General features: G+C 39.3%; 1 protein-coding gene and 1 long non-coding RNA gene across 4 annotated transcripts in view; both read left to right on the top strand.

The window, feature by feature from the left end:
- The window catches only part of LOC110149123 (uncharacterized), a 50,272-nt gene extending 40,132 nt beyond the window's left edge, over nucleotides 1-10,140 (top strand). The window contains exons 3-4 of the long non-coding RNA XR_002317362.2: nucleotides 7,406-7,647; nucleotides 9,979-10,140. This is a non-coding gene — a long non-coding RNA (uncharacterized lncRNA). The remainder of the gene's footprint in view (nucleotides 1-7,405; nucleotides 7,648-9,978) is intronic.
- Nucleotides 10,141-11,996: 1,856 nt separating this feature from the next.
- RNF13 (ring finger protein 13) overlaps nucleotides 11,997-27,252 on the top strand; it is a 120,450-nt gene continuing 105,194 nt past the window's right edge. For 2 of the 3 annotated variants that reach the window (XM_070466598.1, XM_020911432.2), the window contains exon 1: nucleotides 11,997-12,144. The gene's annotated coding sequence lies outside the window, so the exon portion shown is untranslated. Of the gene's footprint in view, nucleotides 12,145-13,476; nucleotides 13,502-27,252 lie in introns of those variants that run through there. The other variant, XM_070466597.1, reaches the window with a different exon arrangement.

Here is a 27,252-nt window from a genome sequence, read left to right as displayed (position 1 = left end):
GAGAGTAGCCCCCTCCCACCACACCACACCTGGAGGAGCAGCGAGGGGCAGCACAGCCCCCCAAATATATAGTAACATATATATATTCAATGTCACATGGTAAACAGTATTGTAAAGGAATGCTGAGTGGTCAGTGGTCCTTTACAGTAAAATTTACCTTAGTAGGATATGCTTTGGGTTGAAAATTCTCAATGCTGATGTGTTGAGAAAAACTGGTAGCATCTGTCTTTAATATAGAATTATGCTTTTATGGTTGTAACTTTAAAAATTTGTTACTGACTTCCATTGTTTTCATTATGCATTAATATGCATTAATAATGCATTATGCATTAATTCTTTTCATTTATGCATTAAGAAAGCATAAATGTGCATTTGAATTACCTGGTAATACTCTTAATATAGGGATTCTCATTGAGTGGTTCTCAAGTGGGCCTGAGATTTTCAATTCTAACAGACTCCCGGACCAAACTTTAAATGGCAAGGAACTGGAAGCTATATGGAGAATTTTTTAAAAGTAATTATGAAGAAAAACACATTTTGATTCGGCTGCCTTCCAATTAAATACAAAGAAAATAAAAAGAAAACTATTATTTAAAATTTCACTAGAAATAGTCTTACAAAACAGATTTCAATCTTGCATTCCTTAGTTTACTTGAATATGGTAAAAGACATAAACAAAATCCATTGTTGTATGACTGATAGCAATAAGCATTTTTCATTTGTAGTTTAGTAAAAGTAAAATGAGCTACCTTCAGTTTAAAATTCATGAGTTTTTAAAATCATATTTATTAAAAAATAAATTTAAAAGATGCAAGCTTGTTTTGACCACAAAGCTTGTTTCACATTTCTTAACCCCTGAAAAGTTTAAGAACCAGTAGTCTTTGTTAAAACTACAAATAGATGTGATAATTTACTGTACTGATACCACTTTTGAATAGCTCTTGATAACTGGAGAAGGCTTTCATAGAAAGCATTTGTCTGTAGTGACAGGTTGCACTTTATGTTTCAAATAGGCCAGCTTTTTGAGAATAAAAACAAGTTTGAAAAAAGGAAGCAGAATTCTTAATTCTCAATATTCTTCCTTTCCTTATATTATTCCTGATTCTTTTAAAGTACTGTTTTAGCTTTTTTAAGAAAGTAATTTATTATTTTTTTTTATTTTAACTAGAAAAACAATCGTGCATTTGGGCAATCCTAAAACTCCTTAGATATATTTAGCTAAATATAATACATCTTCATAAGTGCAGAACTTGGAAGGAAGTAAGGAATATCCTCTTGGGTCAGACAAAGAGGAAACTAAAAATCAGATCTTACTGTTCCCCAAATTTGCTATTTAGCAAAGAAAAACAAGAAAAGGATCAAAGATGAGAGAAAATGGACTCAACTCTAAAAGAAATGGGTGATTTGGAAGTTTGGTCTGGTGATCAGCAGTATCAGTATCACCTGGGCACTTGCTGGAACTATAGACTCTCAGGCTCCGTTGCAGACCTGTGGTGGAATCAGAATCTGCATTTGGATAAATGCTCAGGTCTTCCTATGATAGTAGTTTAAGGATCACTGGTCTACGAGATGTCATAATTGAAAGGTACTAGGAAGATTTCCCTTGACCATTGGGTTTTTCACTCATTCTTTTCAGTATCTAAAATTTCATTTTCATTTAAGATATTGTGGTTTTGAAAGCTGCTTTACAAAACATGCAACTCCAACAAGGCTAGTACTCATGTATTCATTTACTAACAAGTTTTCTAAAGGATAGTTAGCTGGAAGTGGAGCTTTGAGGATCTAAGGTAAATTTTAGGTATTCAGAGAGAGGCATATGCTCAGATAAGGGGTGCTATTAGGCAGGAGAGCTGGGCATAGACAGAGAATGTGGTGGAATCTATGAGTAAGAAGTTGCGTTGTTTGCCCCAGATTATACAGGAGAGAGTCATTTGGTTCCAGTTTGAGCCCTCTCGCTCCTGTTACACTGGCTACTCGTTGTTTGTCATTTCAGCTCAAAGTTCAGGCTCTGAACTTTTGGATGGACTTGCATTCAAGTTCCAGTTTCAGAGCCCAAAAGGTCTATTTAATTTCTCACCAGCTGTGTGTGTTTGGATGAGTTATTTCATTTCTTGGAACCTTACAGTTTCCTGATCTGTGAAAAGAAACACAACGGTAGGACTTAAGGTTGTCAGGAGATTTATAACGCAGCATATAAAAGAGCTTAGAATAGTGCTGTTGCTGCTACTATTCTTGTTATTATTCGTGAAGGGCGCAGGGGGAACAAGGGAAAGTCTGGGACTATTTTGAGAGCACTGATCTCCTGGGGATAGAGAGTCTGATATGTGAAATAACAATGTCGAAAAGAAAGATTGGAAAGGTTTAAGAGTAAAGTGTGCCTAATTAAAAGTTTTACTTGGCACCAAATATGAAGCGATCAATGATAAAAATAAAGTCATTATACATTTCTCCAAAAAAGACAAGCAGAATTGCCAATAAACACATGAAAAGATGTTCAACATCACTAATTATTAGAGAAGTGGAAATCAAAACTATTAATACAATGAAGTATCACTTCACACCAGTCAGAAGAGTCATCATCAAAAAATCTACAAACAATAAATGCTGGAGAGGGTGTGGAGAAGAGGGAACCTTCCTACACAGTTGGTGAGAATGTAAACTGATACAGCCATTACGGAGAACACTATGGCGATTCCTTAAAAAACTAGGAATAAATTTGCCGTTTGACCCAGCAACCCCATTACTGGGTATATCGTCTGCCTACAATGCGGGAGACACGGGTTCAGTCCCTGGGTCGGGAAGATCTCCTGGAGAAGGAAATGGTAACCCACTCCAGTATTCTTGCCTGGAAAATCCCATGGACGGAGAAGCCTGGTGGACTACAGTCCATGGGGTTGCAAAGAGTCGGACATGACTGAGCGACTTCACTTTCACTTTCATCCTGAGAAAACCACAATTCTAAAAGACACATGTGCCCTAATGTTCATTGCATCAAACTATTTACAATAGCCAGAATGTGGAAGCAACCTAGATTTCCATGGACAGATGAAAGGATAAATAAGATGTGGTACATATATACAATGGAATATTACTCAGCCATTAAAAAAAACAAATTTGAGTCAGTATTAATAAGGTGGATGAACCTAGAGCCTGTTATACTGAATGGAGTCAGAAAGAGAAAAACAAATATCGTATATTAACGTATATATATGGAAACTAGAAAACTGGTATTGATGATCCTATTTGCAGGAAAGGAATGGAGATGAAGATGTAGAGAAAGGACTTGTGGGCACAGTGGAGGATGGAGAGAGTGGGATGAATGGATAAAGTAGCATCAGCCTAAGTACACTATCATATGAAAGATGGAGAGCTAGTGAGAAGTTGCTGTACTACACAACCTGGTCTGGTGCTCTGTTATGACCTGGAGGGTTGGAAGGTTCAGGTGGGAGCGGAGATGTGTGCAGTTGTGGCTGATCTGCATTGTTGTGTGGCAGAAGGCAATGCAACATTGTAAAAATTAAAAAACAACATCAACAAAAAGTAAAGTCATTATGAAGTAGCAGAGAGGTAAGCCAGAGAAGACTGTAAGTAAACATTGGAAAAAGCTAACGACTTTGCAGTGCCTTTGACTGTGTGGATCACAATAAACTGTGGAAAATTCTGAAAGAGTTGGGAATACCAGATGACCTGACCTGCCTCTTGAGAAATCTGTATGCAGGTTAGGAAGCAGTAGTCAGAACTGGACATGGAACAACAGACTGATTGCAAATAGGAAAAGGAGTACATCAAGGCTGCATATTGTCACCCTGCTTATTTAACTTATATGCAGAGTACATGATGAGAAACACTGGGCTGGAAGAAGCACAAGCTGGAATCAAGATTGTCGGAAGAAATATCAATAACCTCAGATATGCAGGTGACACCACCCTTATGGCAGAAAGTGAAGAAGAACTAAAAAGCCTCTTGATGAAAGTGAAAGAAGAGAGTGAAAAAGTTGACTTAAAGCTCAACATTCAGAAAACTAAGATCATGGCATTTGGCCCCATCACTTCATGGCAGATAGATGGGGAAACAGTGGACACAGTGGCTGACTTTATTTTTCTGGGCTCCAAAATCACTGCAGATGGTGATTGCATTCATGAAATTAAAAGACACTTACTCCTTGGAAGGAAAGTTATGACCAACCTAGACAGCATATTAAAAAGCAGACACATTACTTTGCCAACAAAGGTCTGTCTAGTCAAGGCTATGGTTTTTCTAGTGGTCATGTATAGATGTGGGAGTTGGACTATAAAGAAAGCTGAGCACCAAAGAATTGATGCTTTTGAACTGTGGTGTTGGAGAAGACTCTTGAGAGTCCCTTGGACAGTCCATCCTAAAGGAGATCAGTCCTGGGTGTTCATTGAAAGGACTGATGCTGAAGCTGAAACTCCAATACTTTGGCCACCTCATGCGAAGAGCTGACTCATTGGAAAAGACCCTGATGCTGGGAGGGATTGAGGGCAGGAGGAGAAGGGGATGACAGAGGATGAGATGGTTGGATGGCATCACTGACTCAATGGATATGGGTTTGGGTAAACCCCCGGAGTTGGTGATTGACAGGGAGGCCTGGCGAGCTGCGGTTCATGGGGTGGCAAAGAGTCGACACGACTGAGCAACTGAACTGAACTGAACTGAACTGAACTGAAGGATTTTGCTGGTCGTCCACTGATTAAAACTGCAAGCTTCCACGGCTGTGGGTGCAGGTCTGATCCCTGGTCAGGGAATTAAGATCCCACACGCTGCATGCCTACAAGCTGATTTGCTTCAGTCATGTCCAACTCAGTAGCCCACCAGGCTCCTCTGTCCATGAGATTCTCCAGGCAAGAATACTGGAGTGGGTTGCCATGCCCTCCTCCAGGGGATCTTCCAGTCCCAGGGACTGAACCTGCTTCTCCTGCATGTCCCGTACTGCAGGCAGATTCTTTACCCATTGAGCCACCTGGGAAGCCCCATATGCTGTGTGTCAGGGCCAGAAAAAAGAAGAAAGGCTAAAAAAAGCGATCAATTCTAGCCATTCTCATATACTGTCTGTCTTTTTTTCCCATTAGCTGGTTATTACTACTATTTCACATGGTGGTAGTGGTGGTGTAGTCGCTAAGTTGTGTCCAACTTTTGCAGCCCCATGGACTGTATCCTGCCAGGCTCCTCTGTCCATGGGATTTTTCAGGCAAGAATACTGGAGTGGGTTGCCATTTCCTTCTCCAGGGGCTCTTCCCAACCCAGGGATTGAACCCAGGTCTCCTGAACTGCAGGCAAATTCTTTACCAACAGAGCCACAAGGGAAGACACTATCTAACATACCTAGTGCTTTAATCTAATCATCTGAACACAGGCACGTGTAATTCAGCGGTTCCCCTACATCTTTATTTTTGGAAATGAACAAACTGAAGGCTGATGCATTTCATTACATTGCCAAGTTGATAAGATTTAGCCACAATCACGATGGAAGCTGGGAGAATTTCCAGATTATAGAGCTCGTCACCAGATGCTAAGCCTCTATCAAGGAAGTGAAATTGTGTGATTGATGGCTGGAATAAATTCATGCATGAAACAGGAAATAACAAGCAGTGAACAGAAAAGAAATCTACAATCGGGAAAACAAGCAGTATTGGAGGAAATAGCAATTATATAACAGCGTATTGTCAACTGAAACAGAACAAACAGTAGGCTAATTAAAGTACTGTCTAAGTACCATTGTGTTAGTTGGAGTGTTTTATATCATTACAGAATTTTAAATTAAATTCTAACTTTAACTGCTGCCCCATTTAGTAAAATCAAGCATATCAAGCTTGTGTCTCCCCTTCTGCTGGCTCATGGTGTTGTTTTGTCTCCTGTTCTGTGTCTAAATTGTGGAGAAAACTTGGACATTTTCATGCAAGTTCCACAGATGAGGACAGTGCTATCTCAGATCTGTGTTCTCATCTCTTCTGTTGTATTTTCTCTTCTGCAGAGTATCCTTCTCTGCCTGAAAAATGTATTTGATCTTGCAATTTGCAAAATAGTGGCAGGGGAGGGGAGAATTTATGAAATATGAAGCTTCAGTGGCTGACCATGAAATCTCCAATATCCACTCTTCTTTCTTGAGCCTAAGGAAAATAATCAGTGCATGAATTGAGGATTTCATTGAAAGGGTTCCATATGGAAAGAACTGGGGGACCTGAGCCAAGGAGTCTCAGAACATAACATGGAGATGGCTACCTGCTCAACTTACACTAGGTGCTAGCGCCAAATATGTGTTTAGTTGTTTTTTTAAGGCACTGCCAAGGAGGCTGCCTGTGAATGATCTCATACACTCCCGTGTATTTAATACTACTTTTACAGCGAAGATTCCTAAATTTATATCTGCTGTTATTATCCCCCACTTGACATTCAGATACCTCCTGGACATCTCCATTTAGATATCTTGGTCTTAACATATATGAAAACGAACGTGTGCTTTTTCCCCTCCAATTTTTCCTCTCCATCACCCAGTTTTCTCTGTGTCATAAATGGTACCACCAGTCACGCAGCTGCTCACATCAGAAATCTGGCAGTCGTGGTTTTTCCTTTTTCTCTCAGCTTCCACACCCATCATCAAATCCTCATCATTTAAACTCCAAAATACATCTTCACTCTGACTTCTTTCCATCTCTACTGCCACAGCTTTGGTCCTGCCCATTATTTGCTTCTTGGATTATTGCAGCAACCCCCTGACTGGCTTTTTTGTTTTCACTCAGGTCTTTCTTCAGTCTGTTTCCTACACAGTTGCAGGGTGTTTCTCTTGAAATGCAAATTAGATCATGTCATTTCTTGGCTTGAAATTCCTAATTGCCTTAACGATAGAACTGGAACCTTTTGAGAATTCCCTGGCAGTCCAGTGGTTACGACTTGGTACTTTCACAGCCTTAGATCCGGGTTCAATCCCTGGCTGGGGAGCTAAGATCCTGCAAGATGCAGGGTGTGGTCGACTCTCCCCTCCCACGCCTTCCCCCTGCAAACAAACAAACAAAAGACAACAACTGAAAACCTGGGACCTTTATTATGCTTTATAGACCTCCACATCAGTGATTTTCAAATGTAATCACTTGGAGTTAAAACACAGATCCCTAGGCCTGACCCCCAGAAAAATCTTATTCTCTGCCTGGGCCTGAGAACTGAGATTTCTAACAGACTCCCAGATGAGGCTAATTTGGCTAGTCGAGAAGCTCGCCTTGAATAGTAGTGTCCAATTAAACCTCTTCTCTTACCTCCCATTCCTTCCTTCACTATATTCCAGCCCCAATGGTTCCCTTACCCTCAATTATGCTAGACTTGCTCCAGCCTCACGGCCTTTGAATATGCTTTCTAGGTGCCCTTATTAGCATTTATTCTATCTTTTTTCCAGTTTCCTTACTTCTCTCCTGTGGTGTGTGATCTCATGAAACACTTAATTAAAGCATCAAGGGATGAACATGTGCCACAGGAGAAGCCAGTGGAAAACACCCTCACTGGAATTTGAATTGTGAGCAGAATGATGAAAATGGCTGGAGTACTACTGCCAGGATGACAATATTGATCCAGTGGGGCAACTGGAGCCACTGGTTATTGATCTTTACAAGACTGTACTTCAGGCATCCCTTTAATCCTGTAAGTATTGTCATATTCTTCAAGTAAATTGCCTTTTTTAACTTAAATTGATTAGAATTGGTTCCTGTGAAGTTTTGCTCTTTAAATTTTGACTTATGTCAGCTTTTCAGAAAGTTTCTTTGACAATTTTGTACAATATAGGTCCCTCCTTTAATTCTCAAATGATTGTTTTGCATATATTATGATAAACTTTGCAGTTTAAATATGTTAATATGGTGAATGGTACCAATCAATTTTATAATGTTATCTTAAATTCAACATTGTTTGGTCATAGTATTCATTTTTAAAGCTTTGTTAGTTTTAGTTTACTAATGTTTTATTTGGGATTTTAGCAATATTCATTCAAAGTGAGATTGGCCTATGATTTTTCTTTACCTGTATTATCTTTGTTCAGTTTATTTAACGGGGGGATTTATTTATTGTAATTTTATTTGTTTATTTTTGGCTGTGCTGGGTCTCCGTTGCTGCATGAGTTTTTCTCTAGTTGCAGTGAGCAGAGGCTACTCTCGGTTTGCGATGTGTGGGCTAATTTCAGTGGTTTCTTCCGTAAGCAGGGGCTCTAGAGTGCAGGCTTCAGTAGTTGTGGGGCACAGGCTTGGTGATCTCGTGGCATATGGACTCTTCCCAGATCAAGGATCGAACCCAGGTCTCCTGCATTGATAGGCGGATTCTCTACCACTGAGTCACGAGGGAAGCTGCTGCCCTCATTTTTAAACGATGGCTTAACTTGACACAACAAATTCTAGGTTGACAATTGTAACTATTTATTTTAGTATTTGAGGATATTATTTCACTGACTCCTGGTTTCTTGTGTGCCTGTTGAGAAGCCAGCTGCCATTCCTTTGCAGTTCATTTTTCTTTCTATTTAAGAATGTCTATTTCTTTTTTCTTTAAATTTCCCCACAATGAACCTAGTTATGAAATTATTTTGTGCTTCTTTAGGGACATCTAGATAGGAATTGTTGTGTCATAGAAAATATTACTTTCCAGCCTTTTTAGATAATGACAGATTGTTTCCCAAAATGACTGTCTTGATTCATATTCCTGAATTCTTACATCTTTATATTACATTATGTCATCTGAATTTTTGTGTGCTTATTCTGTGATAATTTTTTTTAGCAAATGAAGGAAGACTGCTTCTCAATGACCCAACTAAGAAAGGAAAAGTTGAAATTGTATGTCAGTCATTTGCAACTCATTTTAAGGGAAACAATGACCAGATCATTTTTTAAGGCACTTAGATTTAAATAGAACTTTTCTGGGGTCTGGCTTTTCTTAAATCCTTGAAAATAAACTTATTGAAATACCTTTTAATACCTGTTTGTGTATCTGTTCTGAACTTTTATTCATTTATAATATTAACTTATTAGTTTAGAATTTGGTAAAGAAATGGGAGGCTTTCTAATCTTTGGCTAAAAATTTGCTAAAACAATTTTCATAAGTCCTGTTTAGTACTTTTTCAAGTGTGTGTATTCCATACATACATGGATTCCTATGGATGCTTTATGGACTTCCCAGGTTGCTCAGTGGTAAAAAATCCATCTACCAAGGCAGGAGACTCGGGTTCAATCCCTGGGTGGGGAAGATCCCCTGGAGGAGGAAATGGCAAACCATTCCAGTATCCTTGCCTGGGAAATCCCTTGGACAGAGGAGCCTGGCAGGCTACAGTCCATGGGGTCACATGACTTAGCTAATGAACAACAACAGCAATGGATTCTAATTCTTCTTCCATCACAGTAATAATTTTACTTTCTTCTTTTCAAAAATCTTTTTATCTGAATCTTTTTTCTGATTCTAAATATAATAACACCTAGAGTAATTTTAATGTCTCTAGTTGATTTTAGTGATTGAAGAAACTGCCTGCATTCTTTTCATTACTTAGGGAAAACTACTTCTAAACCATTTTAGACAATTAGATTGTTGGGTATCTTGTCTTTTTAGTTGTTGCTGTCTTACACTATATTTTGTTTAGTCGCTAAGCCATGTCTGACTCTTTGTGACCCCATGGACTGTAGCCTGAGAGGCGCCTCTGTCCACAGGATTCTCTAGGCAAGAATAGTGGGTTGCTATTTCCTTCTCCATACAGTTTATTGGAGTTAGGAAATTCTACAATTTTGTATGCTGTTTGTACTTTTAGGAGGATATAAAAAATAAAAAACTGTCAAGAGCCTGAATTTTTTTTTGTCTATATGAGATAATTAATGACTATTAATATCAGGTGTCACATTAACCCTTCATGCTCTAGAAAACCATAATTGAGATGTTTATTAATCTTACTGTCTTACCTACTTAAAAAAATTAGTACATTTTTTCCAATCTATTTTCTTCCAGTTTGCCTTCATTTAACACAATGGGGAGAATAAATGCTTCTGCAGGATGTAGCACAATTCATCTGCCTAATTGCAGAATAACACATTACCTTGTTTGTAACTGAAAGAACTATATCTGTTGTGATTTGAAGAGCACAATAAAGTCAGATTAAAATGTTCTGTATCCAGTGTGTCTTTATTTTATTTTTAAAAAATATTTATTTGGCTGCATTAGGCCTTAGCTGTTGTGGCAGGTGGGATCTAATTTCCTGCCCAGGGATCAAACCCCCACCCCCGGCAAAGGGAGTGCAGTCTTTGCCACTGGGCCACCAGGGAAATCCCCCAATGTGTCTTTATTTAAGGGATGAACAAAGCTATTCTCTTTAACCTGTAAAATGTGGACATTATTATTTTTTACTTTTCTTGATGTCATGAATCTCTGATTTACTATAAAGCCAGACTGAGATAATTTGATGAAAAAATGTTTACAGGGATATTCTAACTATACGTTTAAGTATTACACTAGCCTTCATAATAATATTCCCGATTCTGACTTTTCCTTATGACTTTCTTAAAGGCAGGACTGTTTATTAAGTATTGAATGTGTTTACAACTGATGAGAATCTAAGAATATATAGAATGTATAGTCAGAGATACACCGAAGAGGAAAGTACCTTTGATGACCTTTATTTATTTTATTGTAACTTGATTTAGACTTCTTTGTATTTTTTTTATTAATTATTTATTTTTATTAGTTGGAGGCCAACCACTTCACAATATTGTAGTGGTTCCCGTCATACATTGACATGAATCAGCCGACTACTTTGTATTTAAATTTTGAGTGGGTAATACTCAAAAGGTACAAAAGTTGAAAGGCACAAAAGGATACACAACAGGGAGTCCTCCTGTTCCTCAGGTCTCCCCAGAGCAATCCAGGTAACAAGCTGCAGCCAAGGGTATTCCGCAGCCGCTCCAGGTGGTAACTCCCTCTCGGCCGTCCTTTTTCTAAAGTGAGGTTGAAGGAAGTGAAGCCTGTCACTGGCTCTTAAAGGCGCCTTACTTTGAAGCAGCAGCAGAGCCAGAATCTAGCTCCTGGCATTCTAGATCATAGCTCTTTGCGGTCCTTGCAGTAAGCCCACATTGCCTCTCTGCAGTGTCTAGTTGTTAACTGGCTCATCAGCGTGAATGCTGGATATTTCAATCCGGTCATTCAAGTTTAAAAGTAGCTTGGTTTAAAACCGGAGTACTTGGGTCAAGGAAGTCTTATCAGAAAGCAACATTTTTGTTGTTGTTGTTCATTAAAAGAAAGAAGGGTTTTAAAGGGCTGACCTAGGGTTTAATCACACGGTTTGACTTTTGCTGAGTCTCGGGGATGGCGCGTGTCAGACCCAAAGCGCAGACGTCAGCACGGCTTTCACTCTGGCATCGGGGGACTAGTGCTCAGCCCTAGGCCTGCTCGCTCCTCTAACAAGGCGACTGAGACTCTAAGGCGCTGGCCTTGGTTCCATCCTTCTAGATCTCGGTCTGGACGCGGTGCAGAAGGGATAAAGCCCCGTCCTGGCCTCTTCCACAGGTCGGGTGAGTGCGGCACAGGAAAAGAGTCGCGACGGCTCCAGAGCAGGCCCGCCCAGGGGGAGCCCGCCAGCGGATCTCGGGCTGCTTCGGCCCAAACAGCCCGAACGGACTAGGCCAGCCAGCTCTGGCCGCTCGGTCCGATCCGCTCCTGACCCACGGCCTCCACTCCTGGGGGGACGCGGCAGGATTCCATAGCCAATCCCTTCGGCCATCCTACCCTTTTCCCCGCCAAAAGCAGATTATTCAGCCTCGCTCCACAAGCCAGCCCCACCCTGCCCTGCCCTTTCAATCCAGAGAGGAACGGTCACGAGGCCAAGAACGCACTCCGCGCGCTAGGCATCCCTCTGAGCTGGACCAGAGCAAAGCAGCTAGACTCGGCGAGAGTGGGAAGGAGCCTTAGCGAGCAGTTCTACGGCCCAATGGCTTTCTTCTACCTTCGGGTGCGGGCCAATGAGGCGTAAGGGGCGGGACTTCCGCCTCGCCTTCGGTGTTGTCGTCCGCGCTCCGACTCGGCTGTGGGGGTCGGTGCGGAGACCCAGTCATGAAGTCGGGGTAGAGACTTCTGCAGCGACGCGGCTGGCGTGCCTGTGTGTGTGGCAGGGTCAGCTTCCAGGTAAGAGCCTCTCCTGCGTCTCGACGGCCGGACGGCAGGTTTCCCCCCGTGGGGCCTGCCGGGGAGAACACACCCCCTCGCCCGCCCTGAAGCTCCGGGGCGGCCCCGCCGCCGTGCTCTTGGCTGCTCCTCAGGCTGGGTGCGGAGGAAATTATAGTTTAGTTTTGTTTTGCAGAAGGTAGAATAGAAAACCCTGCGCTCAGAGGCCGAGTCTCCCTTGCATTCCTGCGCCATGAGTTTGTATCTAAAGTTGTTGGGTTATCTGTTTTGCTTCTTGCATTCCGCTCGTGAGGTGTCTTGAGCCTGGGGAGCTCTCCGGAAGTCGTCTCTTTCCGGGCGTCCCCTGTCGAAGTCGCTTGAATTTAGTTGTGGGAAGGCTTTAGTCTTTGGGGGAAAAAGAGGGTAGTCGCCTTTCGCTTTCTAACCTTCCTGCCACCCCCACCCCCCACCCCGGAAGCTAGATAGAAGGTGGGACGTGATTCTGCTAGGGACAGATAACCACGTCCCTGCCCCCTAAAGTTGGCAGCTCTGCCGGGACGCTTATTGAGTGGACCCGCGCTGATGAAAGGACTTTATCTCAGAGAGGGAGTGGGCAAACACCGAAGCCAGGCGATCCCAGAAGCACTCGTGCGTATTTGGTGGCAGTCACTGAGTGTTCTCTGTCAGCTTTTAGGTAAATTCCTCTATTTTGTCCTAATCTGGCAATGGTAGATTTCCAAAACCATCGTTTCGTCTTCAGTTTCAGCACCGTGGGCAGCTGCTTAGGTTCTTTGTTGTTACCCCAAACTAGCCTGACAAGTGTTCCTCAGTGATGCTGCAGGAACAGGGAAAACTCATGCATTCCTTTCCACAATGATCTGTTGTTCTCCAAGGAGAACATCTGCAGTATTTGATACAATGTAAATAAATAAGATGGGTGTGCTGTCGGAGAGTTCTAGTTAGAGATACATCAATGCAGGGTTTAAGGAAGGGCTTTCAAGGATTTAATCTTTTTAGGGTTACATTTTAATGGGTCTATGAGATTAGCTTCATTTTGGAGTAACAAAACTGGGCTGTAGTAGCAGGTTTTTTGTTTGTTTTTGTTTTTTTTTTTTGATTGAACAGCATGTGGGATCTTAGTTCCCCGACTCTGGTAGCAGTTTAAAAGAACTTTAAATAGTAGATAAGAAATGTAGTGGGCGTCTCTGGTGACTCAGTGGTAAAGAATCCGCCTGCCAATGAAGGAGTCATCGGTTCGATCCCTGGATGGGGAAGATCCCCTGGCGGAGGAAATGGCAACCCACTCCAGTATTCCTGCCTGGGAAATGCCGACAGAGGAGCCTGGTGGGCTACAGTCCATGGGGTCGCAACGAGTCAGGTGAGACTGAACAACAGTAACAAAGAAGTGTAGTGCAGGGCTCGTGGGAATTTTGAAATCAATTTAGTGCATTGACATTAATGTTAGAAAAAAACAAAAAAATAGCATGGGACATCCTATGGAGTAAGAGTAAATATTATTTCATGAAACTTTTGTTTTAGGTTTAAAAAAATAATCTATGAGTGTGAAGAGGAGGGTGTAAATGTATACCGTATTATTGTGGATTGTGGCAAAACACTGGATCCCAAATTTGGGAGTCAGACTGGATTCAGCCTTCAGCTCTGCCGTTTACTAATTTTGTGACATTATCTGTGAATAAGGGAAGAATTATAAGAATTAATTGATATAAAATATGTCTGTTACATAGTTAAGCCTCAAAGTAGCTGTTTTTGTTGTTATTATTTTTTGGAAATGTTGGCTAAGAAGCCCAGTAAATTCTTTCTGTAAGAAACGACAACTGCTGTTTTAATAATATATATTTTTTACCCTTGCCTTTATTTGAAGCCAGCAGCTTCATGTCTCCATGTATAACAGTAAATGATGTGGACAAAAATCTTAATTTGCAGGGTTTAATATTGAAGGATTGGGAGTACGTTCTCATCTGTCCTTGTTTAAATCTCATTTCTTGCAGGCATTTGGCAGGGACCTAACTGTTACTGCATTCAGCACCCTTCCTTTGATGTTTTTCTGCATCCTAGAGTAACATAGATTTATCAAAAGTTTTCCAGGCACTAATTTTAGCAAAGTAAGGGCAGGACTTAGGATATGATAGGTTTGTGTCTTTGAACTGAATTGGATAGGAAGGCATTTTATAGTTTTTGCCATAAGGATATGTGAAATGGCATGGTCAAATATCATGGTGTTCTTATTTCATGTTGGTATGACCTAAAAATGGTTGATGTTTAAGTAAAAAGTGTGGTTTTGGACATTTTGAAATCTGGGAATGTTTAGCAGAAGTCACAATGAGTTTGGATCAAAGTGGTGTTTTGTCCCATTTGACATGTCACTGCCATGTGGTATTGCATATGGTAATTTCACATGACATCCAAAAGGAAGAGACCAAGCATTGTCAGTTTTCTCAAAAGAAGAAACAGAATTAATAAACATTTCTTTTAATTAGATCATGGTGGATAATCATTGTTTCAAAATTCATGTTTTCTGCAAATACTTATTGAACATTTATCAAAAATACTAGTTTCCACAATCCTTTTACATTACATAAAAGCTAATTTAGGAACAATGAGAACATATAGTCAGTATTGTTAGTTTACATATCATAGTACATAGGTAACAATCACAGTTGTAATAGCTAACATTGTTTACTACAGGCAGACAATTCTAAGCACTTAATATTTGTGATTCTCTTTTTATAAATAGGGAAATGAAGGCATCGAAAATACATAACTTTCTGAGTTCACACAGGTTGTTAGTGGAGTAACTGAAACTTGAATGTAGGCATTCTGATTATGAAGCCTGTCTTGTATAATGTTTTATTAAAAAATACAGAATGCTGTGGAGTTATTTTGGATTCTCGCTAATTTGGATGGCTCTGGGTAAGCTCTTTTGACCCTTGGTTTCCTCAGCTCCTTCCTCAAAAATATATTATTAAGCCATTATGTTTTTGTGTGGTAAGGATAATTTGTAAAGCTCTAGACAAGAGTATGTGTTCAATAAATCATGTGCCTCAGCCTTTTCCTTTCATATTGAGGATGTGGCCATTTGAAAGATTGTTAGCAACTGGAGGAGGATGATAGAAGAAAGAATTTCACCTAAGGACACTGCTGAAGCAAAGGTATAGAGGTAGGAAAGCAGAGAACATTTGCCAAGGTTAGTATGTTTAAGGAACAGGCTGGTATAAAGATAGATGGATAGAGTTTACAGGAATCCTTAAAGGAACCAGGTTAAGGATTTTGTACATGATTCTTGGTTGAGAAGAATCCCTCTTTATAGATACTAATCTGGAACAAAGTCCATCGAAGGAGTGGAATTACAGTGGTTGAGGCAGGAAGTGATGATGGTGGGATTGTTGTGAAGGGTTTAGATTGAGAATGTTAAGTGACCCTGGGAACCAACAGAAGTATGGGCCTTATTTTGGGGAGGGTATTATGATGAAGAACAGATGGTGGTGGTGGAAGGGGATTTAGGAGAAGAATTCATGATACCATCTTTGGCTGTGGAGCAGAGGATTAGTTCAGATGTTTGGAAATGTAAAATGGAACCTGGAAACTCTGTGTACTCCATAAAAAGAGTAGAGACCAGTTGCTCACCATGTGAGGAAATGGTCTAAAGCCACAGTCCCCCTGTGGGTCAGTTTCACAAGAGGGATGTGACCCCAGAAGACCCTCAGAAATGCAGATTTATCACTGAATAGAGTTCTACCCACTGTTTTCCCCTGTAATGTTGTTTTGTGTCCAGGGAGGATAGGGGTAAGGTAGTGGGGAGGGAAAATTTTGGAAAATTAGCAAGGCTCTCATTTATTATTTCAAAAAAGAGCCAGTAAATTGAAGACTAGGGATTCTCACATTAAGAACTTGGAAAGATGATGTGATATAGTACCAGACACTTATAAACACATGTTGTATGTTGCATTGTAACATCTCCAGATTGCTTATTTTGTGTCATCCCCTCTTTGTTACCCTGAATTGATTAGTAGCAAAACCTTTAAAATCAGAGAATCTATGTGCTTGTTAAGGGTCAGCAATGGAGGGGATCTAGAGAGACTGTATTCTACTTATAGCCAAGACTGTGGGAGAAGCTCAGAGGATAAAAGGAGAAGGCCTCCTGGTGTGGTAGGAAGTTTAGCAATTCTGTGAATCCTTGAACCCATTCTCTGGCTTCAGTTTCCTCATTTTGTAAGATGATGATGATGATAATACCAGTTCTGTCCTGTTGCAAGGAAGAAACATGCCTAGAGGCCCTTTATACTTCAAAAATGGAGAAGAAAGTGTCAACCCACTCTAGTATTCTTGCCTGGAGAATCCTGTGGACAGAGGAGCCTGGCGGGCTGCTGTCCATGGGGTCTCACAGAGTTGGACACGACTGAAGCAACTTAGCATGCATGCATGCATTGGAGAAGGAACTCGCAACCCACTCCAGTGTTCTTGCCTGGAGAATCCCAGGGATGGAGGAGCCTGGTTGACTGCCTTCTATGAGGTCGCACAGAGTCCGACAGGACTGAAGCGACTTAGCAGCAGCAGCAGCATACTTTAAGAAGGGCGCAGATCTAAGTAGAATGGCCTGTGGTTTCCTTTCTTGGCAGATTTTCTAGAGTTTGGTACAATTCGTTAGTGGCATGATACTAAATTAAGCAGTATAGTATTTTACTCATCTCTGAACTGTTTTCAGTTTCCTGTAATGCAAGGCCAAAGTAACTGGCCAATCAAATAAAAATTGGACATTAGGCTTAAGCATTAAGACAAGGAAGGTTTGCATATTCTGTTATTCTATTGCTGGAAACATTACTTGGACTCCACTACTTACGAATTTTTCTATCACAGTCATTCACTCAACAAGTATTGAGGTATATTTTATGTCAGGCATTGTTCTAGGCATGCAGAGTATGTTAGTGAACCAAAAAAAAAATTAAAAATAAAAAATCCTTGTCTTCATGGAGCTTATTTTAAAATAAGGTTAATTTTAATAGTTGAAAATAATTAGATTTTTCTTGTATTCTGTGTTTAATATAAAATTATGATTCTGAACAGATAAAGTACAAGTACTGTAGCAGATTGTAACTAATTTTGTAGAGCACTTTAAAGGAAGGGACTGCATCATTCTGACTCATGCATGTCTCCCCATTTCCCCTTTTCCCAATGAAATGACTTTGATGTATTTAATGCTCAGCAAATGTAGGTACTCATTAAATATTTATGATGGGGAGAAGGAAGTTGTGTTAAGGCAAGGGCCAGATCTTAAAGATAGAGGAATCAGTTGAGTGTAAAAAGTATTAAGGGCCCCACGTGCTCACTAGATTGAAGGTACAGAGGAAGAGAAGGGAGCTGTGAATTGCACTGCCTGGCTTATGCAGAAGTTCAGTTATATTGTAGCTGAAAGCATCACCAGTAAAGGAATTTGGGTGTCTGGGTGTTCCCCACCTTGCCCAATAAGTAGCTCGGTGACTTTGCGTAAATAGCTTGACCTCTCAGTTCGTTTCCTCATTTGTACAAGGAAGTAATTTGAATTTTCCAGCTAAAAAAGTCGGCTTTTAAGACTTACAAGATGTCTTTTATCATTTCACTTTACTAGTATAGATAAAGCAGAGCCGATCACGAGCTTCCATTGAATAATAATCAGACTGAATTTATGCTTTTATTAACAAGCTAGATGTTTAAAAAAGATGTCTACAAAATTAATGCTACCTATTTGATGTTATTTACTAAGAAGACTACATTGTAATTTTAAAAAACAAGGCAAAATATAGCCTAACATGTAGTTTCCCTTTTTGCCATTATGAAGGAAAAATAAGGCATAATATTTTAGACCCCAGTAAAGGATGTTACTAGTTGTTCATACTTTAGTCTTACATCAGCCTCTGATTACTGTGCTAGGTGCTAAGTATCTCAATCTGAAACCACATAGTTCCTAACTTCAACGGGTGATGAGCAAGTTAAATGTTTCCTTACACCGAGGTGGCCTGGAGAAGGCACGTAATGAGAGGCTGAGAGAAGAGAAAGTTCAGATAGTTAGCGGTTAGAGGAGACTGTGTAGGAATGGCAAGGGACAAAACTGGAGCAGTTCATGAACTTTTTAGTTTTCAACTTTATTCTAAAAGTTGTTTAATCTATTAAGGAATTTTAGGCAGGGAGTAATGTGATTAGGCATCTTTATATCTATCTTTATATACCTTTTAAGAGAATGATCCTTGGGGAAGATATTTATCTTGCTTCCAGTTATTTCTGTGGTATAAATCCTATTTGAGGAACTCTGTCTTTTATTCGGGTTTCCCTTGTGGTTCAGCTGGTAAAGAATCCGCCTGCAGTGGGGGAGACCTGGGTTTAATCCCTGGGTTGGGAAGATCCCCTGGAGAAGGGAAAGGCTAACCATTCCAGTATTCTGGCCTGTAGAAGCCCATGAGTTGGACACGACTGAGCAAGTCTTTTATTCTGAGCAACAGTGTTGTGTGGTTTTAGGGTATCAGTAACCTTGAAATATTTGGACATTAAAACTTATTTATGTCCATAGCCACATTAATGTAAATTGAGAAGATGGCTGAAAATGAAAGGTATTCTGCTTATTGAAATGAGAGAGCTTCTGGTCAGGTAAGAATTTGACTTAGGGTTATTTCTAAGGGGCTAAAAAATTTGTCGAAGTTAGATTGAATATGACTCTAGTTTGGGCTCATTTTTTAATGATCAGGATATCTAGTTAAACTTTTAGAGGGAATGAATCGTCAGGGAAGAATAATCCCACCTGATGATAGGTAAATATTTCTAAATCAAGTCATAAGAGAGTAGGAGTTGAATTTCTGCTTTGCTTAGGTGTAAAACATCTCATTAAATATTGAAGAATAATTTGTCTAATCACTGTCCTTGTAATTTACATATTTGACCTTCAAAAAAGAAAAAGTGTGCTTCTAAGTTATACATTTATATAGCAAGTATTTTAAATATTAATTGCTTAACATTTTTTGAGGTGAAGTTCATAAACATAAAACTAATAATTTTAAAGTTAATAATTGGGTGGTACTTAGTAAATCACAGTATTGTACAACCACCACTCTCTATCTAACATTTCTATCACTAGAAATTAAAACCTTGTACCCATTCTCTGCTGCCGCCAGCCCCTGGCAGCACCAGTTTGCTTTCTGTCTCTATGGATTTACTGGAGATCTCATTTATTCTGGAAATCTTATATAAATAGAACCATACAATATGTGACCTTTAGTGTCTGGCTTCTTTCACTTAGCATAATGTTTTCAAGGTTCTGCGAGGTTGTTGCAAGCTACATTGCTGTATGTATGAATCTTTCCTTTTTACAGCTTAATTATTTTATTGTATATATACAGCATCTACTGAAGGATGTTTGGGTTCTTCGCATCTTTTGACTATTGTGAATATTGTTGCCATGAACATTCATTTACAACAGTTTGTCTGAGAACTAGTTTTCATTTCTTTTGGATAAATGTAAGGAATGGAATTGCTGGATCATATGGTAATCTTATGTTTACCTTTTGAGGTCTTGCCAAACTATTTTCCACAGTGACTGAACCATTTTACATTCTTACCAGCAACATATGAGGGTTCCAGTTTCTCTTCATTGTCACCAACACTTGTTCTTACCCAGTTAAAAAAATTAGTGCTATTGCTACCCATCTGAAAGTAGAGTTCCACAGAATAGCAAGGAAAGATAAGAAAGCCTTCCTCAGTGATCAGTGCAAAGAAATAGAGGAAAACAATAGAATGGGAAAGACTAGAGATCTCTTCAAGAAAATTAGAGACACCAAAGGGAACATTTCATGCAAAGATGGGCTCAATAAAGGACAGAAATGGTATGGACCTAACAGAAGCAGAAGATATTAAGAAGAGGTGGCAAGAATACACAGAAAAACTGTACAAAAAAGATCTTCACGACCCAGATAATCACAATGGTGTGACCACTCACCTAGAGCCAGACATCCTGGAATGTGAAGTCAAGTGGGCCTTAGCAGGCATCGCTGTGAACAAAGCTAGTGGAGGTGATGGAATTCCAGCTGAGCTATTTCAAATCCTAAAAGATGATGCTGTGAAAGTGCTGCCAGCACTCGACATGCCAGCAAATTTGGAAAACTCAGCAGTGGCCACAGTACTGGAAAAGCTCAGTTTTCATTCCAATCCATAAGTAAGGCAATCCCAAACAATGCTCAAACTACTGCACAATTGCACTCATCTCACATGCTAGTAAAGTAATGCTCAAAATTCTCCAAGCCAGGCTTCAGCAATACATGAACCATGAACTTCCAGATGTTAAGCTGGTTTTAGTAAAGGCAGAGGAAACAGAGATCAAATTGCCAAAATCCACTGGATCATGGAAAAAGCAAGAGAATTGCAGAAAAACATCTATTTCTGCTTTATTGACTATGCCAAAGCCTTTGACTGTGTGGATCACAATAAACTGTGGAAAATTCTGAAAGAGTTGGGAATACCAGAGCACCTGACCTGCCTCTTGAGAAATCTGTATGCAGGTCAGGAAGCAACAGTTAGAACTGGACATGGAACAACAGACTGGTTCCAAATAGGGAAAGGAGTACATCAAGGCTGTATATCGTCACCCTGCTTATTTAACTTATATGCTTATTTAACTTATTATATCATGAGAAACGCTGGTCTGGAGGAAGCACAAGCTGGAAGAAATATCAATAACCTCAGATATGCAGATGACACCACCCTATGGCAGAAAGTGAAGAAGAACTAAAGAGCCTCTTGATGAAAGTGAAAGAAGAGAGTGAAAAAGTTGGCTTCAAACTCAACATTCAGAAAACTAAGGTCATGGCATCCGGTCCCATCACTTCATGGCAAATAGATGGGGAAACGGTGGAAACAGTGACAGCCTTTATTTTCCTGGGATGTAAAATCACTGCACATGGTGATTGCAACCATGAAATAAAAGATGCTTACTCCTTGCAAAGAAAGTTATGACCAAACTAGACAGCATGTTAAAAAGCAGACACATTACTTTGCCAACAAAGGTCTGTCTAGTCAATGCTATGGTTTTTCCAGTAGTCATGTATCGATGTGAGAGTTGGACTATAAAGAAAGCTGAGCGCTGAAGAATTGATGCTTTTGAACTGTGATGTTGGAGAAGACTCTTGAGAGTCCCTTGGACTGCAAGGAGATCCAACCAGTCCATCCTAAAAGAGATCAGTCCTGGGTGTTCATTGGAAGGACTGATGCTGAAGCTGAAACTCCAATACTTTTGGCCAACTGATGCAAAAAACTGACTCATTGGAAAAGACCCTGATGCTGGGAAAGATTGAAGGCAGAAGGAAAAGGGGTCAACAGAAGATGAGATGGTTGGATGGCATCACCGACTCTATGGACATGGGTTTGAGTAAACTCTGAGAGTTGGTGATGGACAGGGAGGCCTAGCATGCTGCAGTTCATGGGGTCAAAAAAAGTCAGACTTGACTGAGCGACTGAACTGAACTGATTGCCATCTGTGTGAATGTGATGTGATATCTCACTGTGGTTTTGATTCACATTTCCCTAGTGACTGATGACGTTGAGCATCTTTTTATGTGCTTCTTTGGCCATTTGTGTATCTTTGGAGAAATGTCTATTCTAATTTTTTGCCCATGTATTAGTTGGATTGTCTTTTTATTATTGAGTTATGTTTTATGTATTCTGAATACTAGATCCTTATCAGATGTATGATTTGCAAGTATTTTCTTCCCATTTTGTGGGTTGTCTTTTCATTTTCTTATTACTATCCTTTGATGCATAAAAGTTTTAAATTTTGATCAAGCTCAATTTATTTTTGTTTCTTATACTTTTGGTGGCATATTTAAGAATCCAGTGTGGAATCCAAGATCATGGAGATTTACTCCTTTATTTTCTTCTAAGAGTTTTATCATTTTTGCTCTTACATTTAGGTCATTTAATTACTTTGAGTTAAATTTTGGATATTGTGAATTTAGGGGTACAGCTTCATTGTTTTTCTTGTGACTCTCCAGTTGTTCCAATACCAATTGTTGAAGAAAGTATTATTTCCTTGTTGAATGATCTTGGCACCTTTATTGCCAATCAGTTTGGCCATAGAAGTATGGATTTATTTTTGGACTCTAAATTCTGTTCCTTTGGTCTATGTCTATCCTTATGCCCATACTACATTGTTTTGATTATGGCTTTATAGTAAGATTTTATTATTTTTTTTATAGTAAGATTTTAAAATTGGGAAGTGTGAGTCCTGTAGCTTTGTTCTTCTTTTTCAAATTTATTTTGGACTATTCAGGGCCCCTTGTGGTTTCATATGAATTTGAGGACTGACTTAACCATTTCTGCATTAGAAAGGTTGTTGGAATTTTGGTAGAGAATGTATTAAAATCTGTAGATTGGTTTGGGTAGTATTGCCATCTTAGCAATATGTAGCCTGTCTTTTGTTTTGGTTACACCGTGTGGCTTGCAGGGTCTTATATCCCTTACCAGGGATTGAATGTGGACCACAGCAGTGAAAGCCTGGAATCCTAGCCACTGGGCCCCCAGGGAACTCTTCAACAATATTTAGTCTTATAACACACGGGTTATCTTTCCATTTATTTAGGTCTTTATCATTCAGTAATGTTTTGTGGTTTTCTGTGTACAAGTCTTTCACTTCCTTATTAAATTTATTCCTGGGTATTTTATTCTTTCAGATACCTTTATAAATGCAGTTGTTTTCTTAATTCATTTTTGGATTATTCATTGCTGATATATAGAAGCATGACTGATTTTTGTGTGTAGCATTAATTTCTTTTTTTTTTCTTTTTTTTTTTCATTTATTTTTATTAGTTGGAGGCTAATTACTTTACAATATTGTAGTGGTTTTTGTCATACATTGACATGAATCAGCCATGGATTTACATGTATTCCCCACCCCACCTCCCTCTCTACCTGATCCCTCTGGGTCTTCCCGGTGCACCAGGCCTGAGCACTTGTCTCATGCATCCAACCTGGGCTGGTGATCTGTTTCACCCTAGATAATATACATGTTTCGATGCTGTTCTCTCGAAACATCCCACCCTCGCCTTCTCCCCCAGAGTCCAAAAGTCTGTTCTGTACATCTGTGTCTCTTTTTCTGTTTTGCATATAGGGTTATCATTACCATCTTTCTAAAGTCCATATATATGTGTTAGTATACTATGATGGTCTTTATCTTTCTGGCTTACCTCACTCTGTATAATGGACTCCAGTTTCATCCATCTCATTAGAACTGATTCAAATGAATTCTTTTTAATGGCTGAGTAATATTCCATGGTGTATATGTACCACAGCTTCCTCATCCATTCATCTGCTGATGGGCATCTAGGTTGCTTCCATGTCCTGGCTATTATAAACAGTGCTGCGATGAACATTGGGGTGCACGTATCTCTTTCAGATCTGGTTTCCTCAGTGTGTATGCCCAGAAGTGGGATTGCTGGGTCATATGGCAGTTCTATTTCCAGTTTTTTAAGAAATCTCCACACTGTTCTCCATAGCAGCTGTACTAGTTTGCATTCCCACCAACAGTGTAAGAGGGTTCCTTTTTCTACACACCCTCTCCAGCATTTATTGCTTGTAGACTTTTGGATAGCAGCCATCCTGACTGGCGTGTAATGGTACCTCATTGTGGTTTTGATTTGCATTTCTCTGATAATGAGTGATGAGCATCTTTTCATGTGTTTGTTAGCCATCTGTATGTCTTCTCTGGAGAAATGTCTGTTTAGTTCTTTGGCCCATTTTTTGATTGGGTCATTTATTTTTCTGGAGTTGAGCTGGAGGAGTTGCTTGTATATTTTTGAGATTAATCCTTTGTCTGTTGCTTCATTTGCTATTATTTTCTCCCAATCTGAGGGCTGTCTTTTCACCTTGCTTATAGTTTCCTTTGTTGTGCAAAAGCTTTTAAGTTTCATTAGATCCCATTTGTTTATTTTTGCTTTTGTTTCTAATATTCTGGGAGGTGGGTCATAGAGGATCCTGCTGTGATTTATGTCGGAGAGTGTTTTGCCTATGTTCTCCTCTAGGAGTTTTATAGTCTCTGGTCTTATTTAGATCTTTAATCCATTTGGAGTCTATTTTTGTGTATGGTGTTAGAAAGTGTTCTAGTTTCATTCTTTTACAAGTGGTTGACCAGTTTTCCCAGCACCACTTGTTAAAGAGGTTGTCTTTTTTCCATTGTATATCCTTGCTTCCTTTGTCGAAGATAAGGTGTCCATAGGTTCATGGATTTATCTCTGGGCTTTCTATTCTGTTCCATTGATCGATATTTCTGTCTTTGTGCCAGTACCATACTGTCTTGATGACTGTGGCTTGGTAGTAGAGTCTGAAGTCAGGCAGGTTGATTCCTCCAGTTCCATTCTTCTTTCTCAAGATTACTTTGGCTATTCAAGGTTTTTTCTATTTCCATACAAATTGTGAAATTATTTGTTCTAGTTCTGTGAAAAATACCGTTGGTAGTTTGATAGGGATTGCATTGAATCTATAGATTGCTTTGGGTAGTATAGCCATTTTGACAATATTGATTCTTCCAGTCCATGAACATGGTTTATTTCTCCATCTGTTTGTGTCCTCTTTGATTTCTTTCATCAGTGTTTTATAGTTCTCTATGTATAGGTCTTTTGTTTCTTTAGGTAGATATACTCCTAAGTATTTTATTCTTTTTGTTGCAATGGTGAATGGTATCGTTTCCTTAATTTCTCTTTGTTTTCTCATTGTTAGTGTATAGGAATGCAAGGGATTTCTGTGTGTTAATTTTATATCCTGCAACTTTACTATATTTGTTGATTAGCTCTAGTAATTTTCTGGTAGAGTCTTTAGGGTTTTCTATGTAGAGGATCATGTCATCTGCAAACAGAGTTTCACTTCTTTTCCTATCTGGATTCCTTTTACTTCTTTTTCTGCTCTGATTGCTGTGGCCAAAACTTCCAAAACTATGTTGAATAGTAGTGGTGAGAGTGGGCACCCTTGTCTTGTTCCTGATTTTAGGGGAAATGCTTTCAATTTTTCACCATTGAGGGTAATGCTTGCTGTGGGTTTGTCATATATAGCTTTTATTATGTTGAGGTATGTTCCTTCTATTCCTGCTTTCTGGAGAGTTTTAATCATAAATGGATGTTGAATTTTGTCAAAGGCTTTTTCTGCATCTATTGAGATAATCATATGGTTTTTATCTTTCAATTTGTTAATGTGGTGTATTACATTGATTGATTTGTGGATATTAAAGAATCCTTGCATTCCTGGGATAAAGCCCACTTGGTCATGGTATATGATTGTTTTAATATGTTGTTGGATTCTGTTTGCTAGAATTTTGCTAAGGATTTTTGCATCTATGTTCATCAGTGATATTGGCCTGTAGTTTTCTTTTTTTGTGGCATCTTTGTCTGGTTTTGTAATTAGGCTGATGGTGGCCTCATAGAATGAGTTTGGAAGTTTGCCTTCTGCAATTTTCTGGAAGAGTTTGAGTAAGATAGGTGTTAGCTCTTCTCTAAATTTTTGGTAGAATTCAGCTGTGAAGCCATCTGGTCCTGGGCTTTTGTTTGCTGGAAGATTTATGATTAGTTTTGATTTCCTTGCTTGTGATGGGTCTGTTAAGATCTTCTATTTCTTCCTGGTTCAGTTTTGGAAAGTTATACTTCTCTAAGAACTTGTCCATTTCTTCCAAGTTGTCCATTTTATTGGCATAGAGCTGCTGGTAGTAGTCTCTTATGATCCTTTGTATTTCAGTGTTGTCTGTTGTGATCTCTCCATTTTCATTTCTAATTTTGTTAATTTGGTTCTTCTCCCTTTGTTTCTTAATGAGTCTTGCTAATGGTTTGTCAGTTTTGTTTATTTTTTCAAAAAACCAGCTTTTAGCTTTGTTGATTTTTGCTATGGTCTCTTTAGTTTCTTTTCCATTTATTTCTGCCCTAATTTTTAAGATTTCTTTCCTTCTACTAACCCTGGGGTTCTTCGTTTCTTCCTTCTCTAGTTGCTTTAGGTGTAGAGTTAGGTTATTTACTTGAGTTTTTTCTTGTTTCTTGAGGTAGGCCTGTAATGCTATGAATCTTCCCCTTAGCACTGCTTTTACAGTGTCCCATAGGTTTTGGGTTTTTGTGTTTTCATTTTCATTCATTTCTATGCATATTTTGATTTCTTTTTTGATTTCTTCTATGATTTGTTGGTTATTCAGAAGCGTGTTATTTAGCCTCCATATGTTTGAATTTTTAACAATTTTTTTCCTGTAATTGAGATCTAATCTTACTGCACTGTGGTCAGAAATGACTGGAATGATTTCAATTTTTTTGAATTTATCAAGACTAGATTTATGGCCCAGGATGTGATCTATTCTGGAGAAGGTTCCATGTGCACTTGAGAAAAAGGTGAAGTTGATTGCTTTGGGGTGAAATGTCCTATAGATGTCAATTAGGTCTAGGTGGTCCATTGTGTCATTTAAAGTTTGTGTTTCCTTGTTAGTTTTCTGTTTAGTTGATCTATCCATAGTTGTGAGTGGGGTATTAAAGTCTCCCACTATTATTGTGTTACTATTAATTTCCTCTTCCATACTCGTTAGCGTTTGCCTTACATATTGTGGTGCTCCTATGTTGGGTGCATATATATTTATAATTGTTATATCTTCTTCTTGGATTGATCCTTTGATCATTATGTAGTGTCCTTCTTTGTCTCTTTTCACAGCCTTTATTTGAAAGTCTATTTTATTTGATATGAGTATTGTGACTCCTGCTTTCTTTTGGTCTCCGTTTGTTTGAAATGTTTTTTTCCAGCCCTTCACTTTTAGTCTGTATCTGTCCCTTGTTTTGAGGTGGGTCTCTTGTAGACAGCATATATAGGGGTCTTGCTTTTGTATCCATTCAGCCAGCCTTTGTCTTTTGGTTGGGGCATTCAACCCATTTACATTTAAGGTAATTATTGATAGGTATGGTCCCGTTGCCATTTATTTTGTTGTTTGGGGTTCACGTTTATACCACCTTTCTGTGTTTCCGGTCTAGAGAAGATCCTTTAGCATTTGTTGAAGAGCTGGTTTGGTGGTGCTGAATTCTCTCAACTTTTGCTTGTCTGTAAAGCTTTTGAGTTCTCCTTCATATCTGAATGAGATCCTCACTGGTA

The sequence above is a fragment of the Odocoileus virginianus genome, chromosome 4 (genome assembly GCF_023699985.2).
Source record: "Odocoileus virginianus isolate 20LAN1187 ecotype Illinois chromosome 4, Ovbor_1.2, whole genome shotgun sequence".
Classification (NCBI taxonomy): Eukaryota; Metazoa; Chordata; class Mammalia; order Artiodactyla; family Cervidae; genus Odocoileus; species Odocoileus virginianus.
Note: the sequence above shows the minus strand (reverse complement) of the source record. Positions and strands in the feature narration are given on the sequence as shown.